Source organism: Hibiscus syriacus, unplaced genomic scaffold (assembly GCF_006381635.1).
Source record: "Hibiscus syriacus cultivar Baekdansim isolate YM2019G1 unplaced genomic scaffold, ASM638163v2 tig00110481_pilon, whole genome shotgun sequence".
Classification (NCBI taxonomy): Eukaryota; Viridiplantae; Streptophyta; class Magnoliopsida; order Malvales; family Malvaceae; genus Hibiscus; species Hibiscus syriacus.
The window spans coordinates 19,544-33,347 of NW_024062757.1; the positions used below are offsets into that span (position 1 = coordinate 19,544).

General features: G+C 33.6%; 1 long non-coding RNA gene and 1 pseudogene across 1 annotated transcript; both read left to right on the plus strand.

The window, feature by feature from the left end:
• Positions 1-6,273: 6,273 nt before the first annotated feature.
• On the plus strand, positions 6,274-6,849 carry LOC120128542. The gene is made up of 3 exons (XR_005516640.1): positions 6,274-6,365; positions 6,522-6,630; positions 6,751-6,849. It is a non-coding gene; the product is annotated as an uncharacterized LOC120128542 (long non-coding RNA).
• A 2,091-nt stretch (positions 6,850-8,940) lies between these two features.
• LOC120128530 lies at positions 8,941-11,232 on the plus strand (annotated as a pseudogene).
• Positions 11,233-13,804: the final 2,572 nt, after the last annotated feature.

A 13,804-nucleotide genomic window follows, 5' to 3' on the forward strand; every position in this document is an offset into this window, starting at 1 on the left:
ACTCTACTAACAATCACTTCATATATATTTTAATTAGTCGGAAGATCTGCTCTAAAGACTATTAATTATTTAATAATGAACGTTCACACTCTTATAGGGGACGTGCTTGAATCTGGGACCGCTAAAGAGAACAATCATCTCTTCCCGATACGAGTTGTGATAAATAATTGACAATTCATTCTGTTTCTACAGTAGGGCAGTTCAACTACTGGTGTTTTCCCCTTTACAGATATGAGTCATACATGTAACTTCCATGCATGTTCGTAAACATCGTAAAGTGACCGAGTGTATTCTTGGATTTCTTCGGGGTAAACTTAACGATGACAAATCTTAACGATGAACATAGTGGAGCTTGTGTGAGATAGGCGAATTCCAAGTTTGAATTACACCACAAGGGTGATTCAACTTCAACTGAATTTTCATAAATATCACATTTGGTTCCTATAGTTTGATAAAACATCTAATACAATATATATTTGGTTTCAACTGCAGTATGATGGATATAAGTATAGTAAGTAATGGGTTGGTGTGGATGTAGAGAGTCATACCCGCTGTGGTAGGTGATAGGTTTAAGACCTTATCCATCCCGTATCCGCTCGACCACTAATTACACACCATATAAATTTTGGATCATTATGACTTTAAGTATAATTTCAAAGATTATTATATAAATCTTGAGATTTTATAGGATAAGACTTGTAATTTAACCAAATGTTAGGGTCTAAACTCAATAATTCTTGGTTTTTTAAGGTTTATATAACAAATAAATACTTAAAGTATACTATTTTTTTATTCAAGTACCTAATGTATTGTTTGGTCAAAATAAGTACTTAAAGTTAATTTTTTTTTTGGTAAAAATAGGTATCTAAAGTATTTTTTGATCAAAATATGTACCTAAAATATTCAATTTTTTTCATTAAAGTACCTAAAGTATTATTTAGTACTTAATGTCACATGTTAACTTTTTTAGAACTTAGATGAAAAGTTTTGAATAGTTTACGAACCTATGTTGACATAAAATACTTTAGGCACCTGTTTTGACTAAAAAGATAACCCTAGGTATTTATTTTGACCAAAAAATACTTTAGGTACTTAAAAAATATAGTTTATATACTTATTTATGATATAAGTCTTTATTTTCTTATGCTTTTTAATGGATGCACTTATTTTATATTTTGTTGCTTATGTAATCTGTGAGATTGGTACTAGGCGAGTATGGACGGATCCATGTGGGTATGGGATGGGTAGTGGGTATCCAGTTGAGTAGTGAATGTAGGGATAGATTAAAGAATGAACACACGCGAATGAGTGTGGGTTTAAAAATTTTACCCCTTCGTAAATAATAAATAGATAATGAATACAAAAATATTAAATGAGTACGAGGATAGAGGAAAGGTCGTGAATAATAAATAGGTAATAAATATCAAAATATTAAATGAGTATGAAGAGAGAGGAAATGTATCCACATTTGCCCTCCCGGTTTGTCATCTTAGATACGAGCATTCATATCATTGGAAATATCATAACTGGTCCAACCTTATACATCCCATCTACTACAGGCCCAACGGCCTGGCAGTCTAGATTGCAGGGGCCGTCACACCTATTGCAGGTCCAACATAATCTTACAGCATCATAAAACATGTTTTAAATCAGTCTTAAGCTGTTAAAACTCATTAACTAGTTGCATGGGTATTCAAGTAATTTCGATGTGTACCGACTTTTGAGAATTTTCACTCTCATACTATTTTAATTATTTTGTTTCTTATGGCCAATTCATCATTTCACTATACCAGGTATTGTAAAAAAATTCAGTCCACAAGGATATTTTTGATAATTTTATTGACCAATATTTGTTTAAACATTAACAATGTTTTAGGATTTAACATTATTTTTGTAATAATTAATATTATTTATTTGAATTTTAAATTTTCATAGTCATAATTTATACAATCAAGCAAATTTGAATTATTAAAATACAATTATATTATAATAAAAAAGAAACTATCATATTATTTTGAGAATTTTTTTTGTATATATCATCATTAGATTAAATTATCATATTACGTTGAGAAATTTAAATTTATGTCCGAGTTTTTTTTTTAATAATGTTGGCTTATCAAATGTCTATTACAAACCATAAATTTAATTATTACTTAATTTCTCGGTGGGCCTTTGTCTCACTACATATAAAAGAAACAAAAAGGGGAATTGATTCGAAATTACTCATACGATTTAAGCTATAACCCATATTTCATTAATTTTTCTTAATAATAATTCTTCCAAAAACACATGTAATCAAGCAATTAACACCGAGTCTTGGCCGATAATACCTTAACTTACGTATACTTAATTTATATTGTCCATGTATGACCACCTATTTAGTGCTTAAAGTTAACAACTGATCTATAGGTCTTTCCTGGCTGCCAGCCCGCCGGAATGACACCTGCTGCCGCAATGCATTCGCCGGAGCCGAGCGACGTTAGCTTGATCGAAAACTATACCAAAGTGTCCACATCTCAATGTCAATCCTTAACAACAAGCAACTCGCTCTCAATTTATAATGTTTGAAAAATATACATGACGGTTAAAAGTAATATATTAATTTTTTTATTAATTAAGAATGATTATATTATAGTATTTGTTTAAAAAATATTATTTGATAATAAATGTCTGCATGCCTTAATAAATTGAATATGAGGACTTTAAAAACAACTCAATTAATAACTTTAAAATGTTGTGAGTTTAAATATATTTAAGTGTAAAAACAGGGTTTTGTAATAATATAATTCTAGCAGCTCTTTCTTTCCTTTTTTTTATTTATTGAGATTGTGTTGTCTTTAATAGATTATACTATTTTTTCCCTTTGATTTTGTTTAGTTAGCGGCGGCACCGGCTTTTATGTTGATTGTCGATCTTCAATTCTATTTTCTCTCTTTTTTTTAAATAAGAATGATTCTATCTTTGTGGCACGTTTATCTCTGCCTTTGTGGTACATCTATCTCTGTTTTTGTGGTACGTTTATCTTTGTCTTTGTGGTTCATTTGTCGATGCAATCAAATTTGTTTAAATCTATTTTTGTTCTAGTCTTTTGGTTGTGTTTTTAACCTTTTCCATGCATGGTCATTATATAATTTAAAGTGGTTAATTTTAATGTTATAGGAAAATATTCAAATTATGTATTTAGTTTACGATGATAGTTGTAAACCCTTATTGTAATTTTAGATGTTTTTACTTTTTAATAATACTGACAGCTTATATATGTATATATAAGTGTAAATAATAATTTAGGTTAAGAATTTGGGACGTGAGGAACATAAAGAAATTTAGGTAGCTTTTGATCCACCAGAGAAATTTCTTACCAAAGTTTGTGGCTAACTATGAATTTCAAAGTACAAATAACCCCTTGAAGTTGTTTTCTCTTTAATTTATTTATCAATTTGCTCCACAATATTTTTTTCGAATTGACAACTAGACTCCAAACCACCATTTGCTAGAAACTCAACTCCTAGGATTCATCAGGGATAGGGAGAGAACAACAAAAATCTATTAATCAAAATCAATTTATATACTAGTGTTTAAATAATTTATTATTTACTTGAAACATTATCTTTTAAAAAATATATTTATAGAGAAAAATTACAAATTTATTAAAAAATATTAAAAACCATAAATTTATCAATATAAAATATAGAATTTCAACCTAAAATCAATATAAAAAAACTGATAATTGAGATTAAATAAAACTAAATATCATAAATGTTTAAAAATTTTAAAAACTGAACTGAATGCAGCATTAAGTTTAAGCGTGTTCATTATAAATACCAATAATTATTAGGGCAAACTATGCATTTAGTACCTAAACTATCATTTTTGATCCGTTTTATTACCTAAACTTTCATTTTTTTTTTCAAAATGTAACGTTACATTTGGAACAGTGATACTAAAATGAAACAAAAACTAAAGTTTTTAAGGGTGGGGTGTTGAAATGAAACAAAAACTAAACTTTAGATATAATTTGAAAAGAATTAAAAATTTATATACTAAAACGGACAAAAATCGATAATTTAAATACTAAATACATAATTATCCTAATGTTTAATTGGATTAATGGGTCAATAGAATAAATAATTCACATCAAGTATTTTTGAACACCTCTAATTAAGATTCACCTGAATGAAATTTGCAGCAACTGAGTCCTGTAGAACTTGGTTAGCTTGGCCGAACTTTACAAACATTGGCCCAACATCACCAGCTGCACAAATTAGCAGAACATGTATGCGTATAGTGAAAGTTATGCTTTCTTGACAAGCAAACACCCTCTCAACGCATGAACCGAGCAATCTTTGTAGTAAATGAATTATTGTTATTCTTTGAGGTTTCGGATTCGAGCACCAAGAATGTCAAGGTGTAAGCGTTCAATATCAAATGGTTAAGAGTTATCTTTGAACAAATACTACCTTGTATTAACCTCATATTAAGTGCATTCTTTTTTTATAAAAAAAAAGTGTGTTCATACAACAAACCTAAGTGCTTCCTACTATTACATGTATTTCCAGAATATTCACCGTGAACTCTGCAACATAATTCGCTTCACGGGATACATTGCCGGATTTGAGTTTGCCGATTATGATTGTCTTAGCTCAAGTTGGAAACTTTGCTTGAGCTCTTCAACTTCAATTGTGGATAGTAGAAACCCCGTATCAGAGATTTAAATTATGGTTGCGGTCGCGTTTCCGACGATTGTGGGTATTGTGGTCATATGATAACGGTCACGGACGGCTATTTAAATCTCTGCTGACCATACGTTTTTGTGTTTTTACCTCTAAGATTGGCAAAGCCACATGTAAAAGCTACAGGTTATACCTACTGACGTAATTGCATGGGTTTGGTTTTGGCCACGGTATTACTTGAGTTTAAAGCAGAAGCAGTAATGTTCAGGGTTTTAAATCGCGGTCGCGGTCGCGTTTTCGATTATTTCGGATTTACCGTGATTGCGGCCGTCGTGGGTAACTCGGACGGCGGCGAAACCGCTATATCGCGGTCGCGGACCGTTTTTTAAAACCATGGTCATGTTGCTTGGGTTTTAATGAACTTGTCCATAAATTGCACTTAAAAGGATAAAGAGATTCCAACTCTCAATTGCAGGACATAATAAGCAATAGCCACATAAATGCTGGTGTTTAACATGGAAACCTCATTACTAAACTTCAAGTTTGATACATAGCGCACTTTTAGCGGCGTTTACGAAAATGTGCAGCCATTGCATGCACCTTTACTGGCGTTTTATCCAAAACGCTGCAAAAGATTAATAATATGTGGCGTGTTTTGAAAAACGCCGCTAAAGAAGCGTACTTTTGTGTCATTTATAACGCAAACGCCGCAATTCTTCAGACCCATTAGGGCAGATTATGATTTTTAACTTTTCCTCTATTCTTTTATCGGTTTTCTACAGCAATACAAAACCACAACCTTGGAAGCGACAAAACAAAATCTTAGTTTTGGATCTTAAGCAGCTCGTCAGCTTTCACGAACGGCGATAGAAATCAGTTTTAGAGGCTCTCCTTCAACGTTCTTTGAGCTCGTTTTCTTCTTCTCACAACTCCGATTCTTTCCCTGGTCATGTATAGTTGAAATTTTTGTTTTTTATTTCCATAATCATGTTCGATTTATTATGTGTAAAGCTAGGTCGCCCTTTTTTTTTTTGAAATTTGAAATTTGACCAAGGAAATGAAGAAGAACCCCAGGTGGAGGAGCAACGACCGGCTTCAACTACAGCACCAAATGGTGGAAGAGGATGGAGTGGTTGGGGTTTCTCTTCGTTCTCTGTTCTCTCAGATCTTCAAAAGGTTGTCACTGTTGCCGCAGAGGAGATCTCTCGCAGTGTACGCTTCATTTGGATTTGAGCCAATTCAGACCATGTTTAATTTAGTAGGTTTTTTATATTATGAAGCTTTACTTTTCATTGGTTCATTCAACGGGTTATGATATTTCTTAAATGATGTCAATCCTATTATTACAGAGGTTGTTTGCCAATAGTTTTCATATGGACTTGAAAAACAGTACAAGATTTCAATAAACTAAATAAAGAAATTATCCATATATAATTTTTAAAAATTAATGAAGAAAATTTGTCTATAGTTACGTATCTTGGTTGTGCTTGTATCAATAAAAATTGAAGCTGAAGCTGAAGCTTTTCTTCAATTTCTTGCTCGTTGAACTATATATGTTATTTTATAGATGCTAGCAGATTTCAAAGCAGTTTGTCTCATAGAGATGTAATAGACTTTTGTTCCTGTAGTTCAAAGCAGTAGGTGGAGCTACTCAACCAGAGTACCGAACCTTATCAACCTCGACAACTATGCAAGGTACCTGAAAATACTACTATCTGATTCATCTAGTACTAGTAACTAGGATTTTTTTCAATTAATTCTTTTCGTGTTTCTTGTCATTTGTTTATGGTGCTTGTATACTATCAGAAAGCATTATACGTAGTTTAATTTCACATTTGATTGTTATTTTAGGAAAAGTATTATTCAGAAAGAGAAAGAAAGGACAATTATAATGATGAAACATTTGGTACTCCCCATAACCTGAGTCAAGATAGAGCAGAGAAGGAAAAAATGAGAAGAGGTAGAATCTGGTTTTCTGGTGGTTTATGTTTTTATTGCTTTGATAGTCACAGTTTCAACCGGCTAAGATTTAAAGTGACATGACTTTCCTTGTGTTTATTGAACAAACTTCTCTGCTCAGATTCATTTGAATTAACGAGGAAGGAACAAGACATGGTCACTCAAAAAAAGCCAAAATCTAGCTGTCAAGACCTTGAAGAGAATTTGAACCCATATATTTATTTTACGCCTTTGTCAAAGATAATTCTGTTTATTTTGGAACTATTATTGAATAGAAAGTAACAATGCTAAGTTTTTAGTTTGGTTGCATGGTTAATCTAATTCTTCGGGAAGTTGTAGGCTCCACTAATGTACAACATTTAAGTATTATTTAATGAAACATGTCCTTTTTAGCCTTGTTAATGTGATAAAAGAAATAGAAGAAACTCTGAGTGGGTTAGTCTACATAGTATTTGTAGTTTATACAAAATCCATATGACACTCCTTGTTAATCTCTTAAGGGTCATCGCTGGTTAATTCAATTTTATTAGAAACAACAATCGTTTCTCTAGTTTCAAGCATTCGATACTTTGTTTTAGATTCATCAGTAAAGTAAATTGATACAATGAACTGCATAGGAAAAGCTGCATTGGAGTTGACCTATGTTTTGATCTTGATTTTGATTCTGAGTAAATTGTTGTTTGTTTATCGTAGATATTATACCAACGAGGAGATTGAAAATCAAGTTATTGCTGAAGTTTTGGGTCTTGAAAGATATGGTTGGGTTCACTTTCAAGGATCATTTGGTAACTGAAATGAGGTAAGCAACATATAAGAAACAATATGAAGACTTTCAAACTAAACTTCAAGCTATGAAGAACATGATACAATAGAATCAGGCGCAGAATCCACCATCTTAGGTGATTTTTTAGGTTCATACTTAACAATGATTCATCAAACAAGGAAAACTATTTTGTTTACTTCCTTTCCTTGTGAAGTAGCAATGAAGACTCAGAGATCGTGCATGTAACATAGGTTGAACATGTGAGAGTTGAGAATAATTTGCTTGCAGAAGTTGCCAATTTGTAAACTTCTTTGTTTGTAAACTTTGATTTATTTATGTCAACTATTTTTAATTAATTCGAGTTGTAATTAAATTTTAAGGTTGTTATTGGATATTGTTACATGATATTAAATTTGGATACCAAATAGCAGAAAATAACATTTGCAAAACATTTTCATTTGCGACATTTTAAGATTAAAAATGCCACTAATGGGCTACAAAATTGTGGTGTTTTCAATTAAAAATGCCATTAAATTACCTACTTATTGCAGCATTTAAAAGAAAAAAGACGCTAAATGTATGAACTTATTGCGGTATTTATAAGAAAAATGCCGCTAAATGTTTGAACATATTGTGGCATTTATAAGAAAACCCGCTAAATGTTTGAACCTAATGCGACATTTGTAAGAAAAATGCCGCTAATGTCTGAACCTTTTGCGACATTTTTTTATACAAACGTCGCCAATGTATGCCGAAAAGATTTTTTGCGACGCTTAAAAACGTCGCTATAGCCCTATTCTAACCTATCGATAATTTCAAAGCTCAAACCATGTATGCCCATCATTTCCCATTACTATCTTATTAGAATACAATTTTCTTTAAGAGGAAAAACACACAGCTAAATTAGATGATGTCGTCCTTTAATATCAATAACCAGGGATCAAATTAGTCTTTTATTTAAAATTTAAAGACAAATTAAAATTTATTTATTTATTATTAACATATCATGTTAATTAATTAACGGAAGTCAACAACTTAACAACCAAAACAAGACATGAAAAATAAAATTGAGCAAAACATGATTTTTTTTAATTGATGGCTAAAATTGAAAATAAAAGAGGTCCTTATTACTATTGATCCTTTTAAAAAATTGGTCGCAACTTAAAATGTAAATTTTTCTTAATTTTTTTCAGTTGAAAACATTTTTTATAACATTTTCGGTTATCAACTAAACCAAAATTATTATAAATTTTTTAATATTTTCGATCACGTTCGGTTTTAGTTATTCAACCTTAAATTAAACTTTCATAATACAGATTATCCCAAAAAACTTCAAAGGTTGAAAAAGAATCTTATCCACAGATAAAGCTGGGTTACTTCTGAATCACAGGTTACAAGCGTCAACAGATTTTAAAGTACACCGCCAATTATTATGGCAATAATTACAAAATACAAAAATGAAGCAAAGTGTTTCTCAAGATTAATTAGCTTCAGAATTTTATATTACATTTTTCAAGATTTTGTTTTGACCCTGTTGTGAAAGAAGAAGAAAAACCATACTCTTGTCTCTTAGGGGTTGTCAGATTCAACAGAATCCACCAAATCCACACAAGACAAACCCTAGTTCTAGCTTCATCTACCCTCATTACCATAAAATCTTCAACTTAAAGCCAAGAGCGCACCTTTTTGCAGTTTTGCTTAATAAGTTGTTCAAACCCCTCTTACCAAACATTTTAGTTTCGGAGACAGAACACTAAAGCATGTTATTTACAAGCCAAGATGCAGCAATATTCCCACCGTCCTCTCACCACCACCACCACCACCCCGTCAACTTCTCCGCCATCGGAGCCTGATATAACATCTTTCCAGCCACTTTCATTGGACCCGTCCGCACCGGATTACACCTCCCTCCTCTCCGACGAACTCTTCCTCAACGTTTTCTCCAAGCTTCCCATCTCTCAACATGTCTCCAATTCCTTGGTCTGCAAACGCTGGTTGTACCTCCACGGCCGGTTGGTGCAGTCACTTAAAGTTACGGATTGGTCGTTTCTTACTTCGGGTCGGGTATTTATCCGGTTCCCCAATCTAACCGATTTAGACTTGGTCCGTTCGTGTATTGGGATGTCAAAGTGTTCCGGCACTATGTTAACCCAGAAAACTATGTCGGTTCGTGTTGATACCGGTTTCACTCTCGACGGATTTCTCGAAGAAACGGCGTTGTTGCCGACAAATGAGGTCGACGGAGGGCTTACGACGATAGCCGAAAAGTACCCGAATTTACAGAGATTAGTGGCGATTGGGGCAAGCGAACAAGGGTTGTTAAGAATAGCCGAGGAGTGTTCCACGTTGCAGGAATTGGAGCTACATTGTGGAGGGGATTTGGCTTTGAAGGCCCTTTCGGGGATTAAAAACTTACAGGTAGTGAAACTGATTGGGTTCATTGATGCGTTGTACAACTCGACGATTTCAGACATTGGGTTAACACTATTGGCTCAAGGGTGTAGAAGATTAGTTAAGCTCGAGCTCTGTGGGTGTGAAGGAAGCTATGATGGGGTTAAGGCCATTGGGCAGTGCTGTCAAATGCTCGAAGAATTGACCCTTTCAGAACATAGAATGGATGGTGGGTGGTTAGCTGGGCTTTCGTTTTGTGGGAACTTGAAGACCCTGAGGCTTAGGTTTTGTAAAAGTATTGATAAGTGGCCAGGTGCAGATGAGCATTTGGGATCTTGTTTGACTCTCCAAGAGTTGCATTTGCAGGGCTGTCAAATTCGGGAGACGCAGAGTGTTAAAGCTTTGTTCTTGGTTTGCCAGAATGTTAGGGATATTGTTTTACATTATTGTTTTGGCTTAGAGGATGATGTGTTTGGCCTCGCAAGCATTTGTAGGTACGAGTCTCCTTTTCCATTTTCTATAGGATCATTTCTTTTACTTTGATTGCTGTGATTCATGTGTAGTTTCGGATGCTTAGCTAAAGCTAGCTTCCAGCCTTTGATTCATAGGTAGTACTTGTTGCATGTTTCGTAATGCATTGTTAGTTTGTAGGAAACTGGTGATCTTATTAAGAATATGACTTTGATCGTTGATTTAATCTTTAAGATTATCTGCAATAACATAGCAATGAATTTCTGGAAAGTTCAGAATTTGGTTTACAAATGACCAAGTGGGACATTCCCTTGCTCTTGATGCTTAATAGTTTGAAATGTCTCAGTTATCTTCTCATGGTGTGGCTTCGAAATCAGTTTACGACCATTTTCTGCTCCCCTTATTCGAAATCTGATGGCGGGTTTATATTGTTCTTTTCTGTAACTTCATAGGAGAGTGAAGCTTCTTTCTCTGGAGGATGCTCGTTGCTAACCATCAAAGGTTTGGAGTCGGTAGTGATTTCATGGAAAGAGCTTCAACGATTGAGAGTGATGTCATGTCGTAATATCAGGGATACCGAAATCACGCCTGAATTGGCAACCTTATTTTCTACGTTGAAAGAGCTGAAATGGAGACCAGATTCCCGGTCTCTGCTATCGTCGAATCTTACAGGGACCGGAATGGGGAAGAAAGGTGATAGATTCTTCAAGAGATGGAAGGATTGACTGTGCCGCTTGATTCCATACAATCTGGTTTTGAAGCAGCTGCAAAAAAACAGATGTGAAAAGAAACAAATATAAACACCATAGGATTCTACAACCACAATCCATGTTCCAGAACTTGATATGTTCATGATGATGATAACAGGGGAGGAACTGCCATTTGTTAAATGGATTTTAGTGGCAGAGGCCAATTTTTTCTAGTTTCATTAACAAGTAGTCATCTGACTTGTTAGTTGATGTAAACGGAAGGGTTAATAATGCAGTTCATTGTTCCTACACTCTTCGTTCGAAGTTCAAACTGACCCTAGTTAGGATCTATCGTGACTAAATCTACAGACCAATGGAGCATTTATAGACTCTATTGGTTTATAGATATGACAAGCGTTGAGTTTATCAAATAAAATTAATTCTTAATTCTCATATAAATAAATATAGTATAGAGAAGTAGGTAAAGTAACGAGAAAATAAATAAAATAAACAAAGTAAAAGAATTCAATAAAAATGATATAGCCTTAGGTTTTGCTTAGTCTCAATTTCGATCGATCATCGAAATTTCTTAGTCTATCTTCGAAATCCGATCTTTGTTGGTCTAACCAATTTACAACCAACCAATCTGACTTTCAAACCTCATGCAAAACAGTCTTCAAATCAACGTTGCCTTTTGAATTGAACATGTAATAATTTTTAAAGACTGACCGATTGTCACTCTCAGTTTCCAGAAAATCAAAGAATACGATATGAAGATATAAAGATCAAAACTCAATTCTCACTATAGAATTGAGTTTCACAAAAACCTTTAGTTAAGAAGAAATTTTAGTAAAAATATGAATTGGATCATGCTTAGCGTTATGAAAAATAATAATAAAAGAAAATAAAGAAATGTGGAGATGAAAGAAAAAGCAAAACTTCAATAATGAATCAAAGGAAAAATAAATTTCAAAATGTATTTTTCAACTGTTGAATGTAAGAGTATATATAATTTGAAAGTTTTAAATAAATAAAATAATTAATTCCTAAATAAAAGATAATAATATAATCAAACTAAAAATACTAGGGCTGTAAATGAGACGAGACAGATTGTGAGGTACTCGAGATCGACTCGATCTTGGCTCGATAAATACTCAGATCGAATGGACTCGACTCGAGTTCTTAACGAGCCGAAACGAGCTACTCGATACTCGACTCGAAAAGCTCGTGAGCAGCTCGAAAAAAAATTATATTATAATTTTAGATTTTTTAAAATTACATTATTAAAAATATATTAAAAATACATTATTGATGAATAAAATTCCAAATGATCGAATACTCTTTGAATCATACTCAGCAGTATAACCTTTGGAAATCAAGCCTGTAGTGTCGAGTTAATAATTAAGATATTAAGTAGAATAACATTGATATTTGTTCACAACACCATACAATTATGGTGAATGGAATTTAGAATGGATAAATTTGTACTAAAAAGCTTGAGTCTGCCGAAAATGAAATTTCCCTGGTATCACTGGCTAAATATTTTACAGGAGGGGTGACAACTATGCAACCATTTCTTAAGAAATTTTCCCATCAGTATTACGAAAAGCAACATAGACTAATAACAACATCTATTACGTGAATGATACCCAAGTTTTATCCTCATTTACTTCACTGTACGTTGCTGGTTTGACTGCATCACTGGTTGCTAGCCACGTCATTGGGTCGACGAAACACAATGGTGTTAGGTGGCCTCACATTCCTTGCTAGTGTTTCCGTTAATGGGGGAGGTGTTAATGTTACCATGCTTATCTTAGGTCGTATCTTGCTTGGATTTGGGGTTGGTTTCACCAATCAAGTAATTATCTATTTGTCTTTATCCTCTATCATATATGTATGCGTATTTTCGTTAAAAATTAAGATTGTGATTTAAATACCATGTAAAGAATTAACTTTTAGTACGTGTATAATCATAAATGCACTAACAATGTTTAAACAAACAATTAATATTTATTGTAAACTTTCAAAGAAGGCAACTCCTATATACCTCTCGGAAGTGGCACCCCAAAATGGCGAGGTGCTTTCAACACAGGCTTTCAGTTCTTCACAGGCATTGGGGTGGTGGCAGTAAACTGCATAAACTTCGGCACTGCTAAACAAAGTTGGGGGTGGCTTATCTCTCTTGGACTCACTATAGTGCCTGCTGCCATGATGACATTCGGCGCACTCCTGATTTCAGACACCCGCAGCAGCCTAATAGAACAAGGCAAAGAGGAGCAAGCCTGAGAATCTATTCTGAAAGTTCATGGGAAAGATTGTGATCTGGAAGCTGAGCTTACCGAGCTTAAAAAGGCCAGTGACGTAGCCAAAGAAGCAAAGCGAGAACCCTTTGTGACAATATTTGAGAGGCACTATAGGTCTCACCTGGTTATGTCAATTGCCATACCATTTTTAGAACAGCTTAAGGGGATCAACATAATTGCCTTCTATGCACCGGTTCTATTCAACATAATATCTGAGTTAGTTTATTTGGCGTCAGTCCTCATGTCTACTTGTGTCGTTGATTGGTACAGTCGGAGATTTTCATTCATAGCGGTGGAATTCAGATGTTTGTCTGTTAGGTATGCATTTTCTCTTGTTATTTGCATATTGTTCTCGGTGTCCATTGTATCAATTGCTATATTTACATTGCTTGTAAAAAAAATCTGAAGGTCGGGGTGGCAATTGTGCTAGCAATTACAATAGGATAAATGTTTAACAAATCATTCCATTTTCACTTGTCAGCAACTTCAAATCATAAATCATAAGTATTTCTTCTCTGTTATGAAAGGATTCTTGCTCAGATAAATTTTATTTTAGCT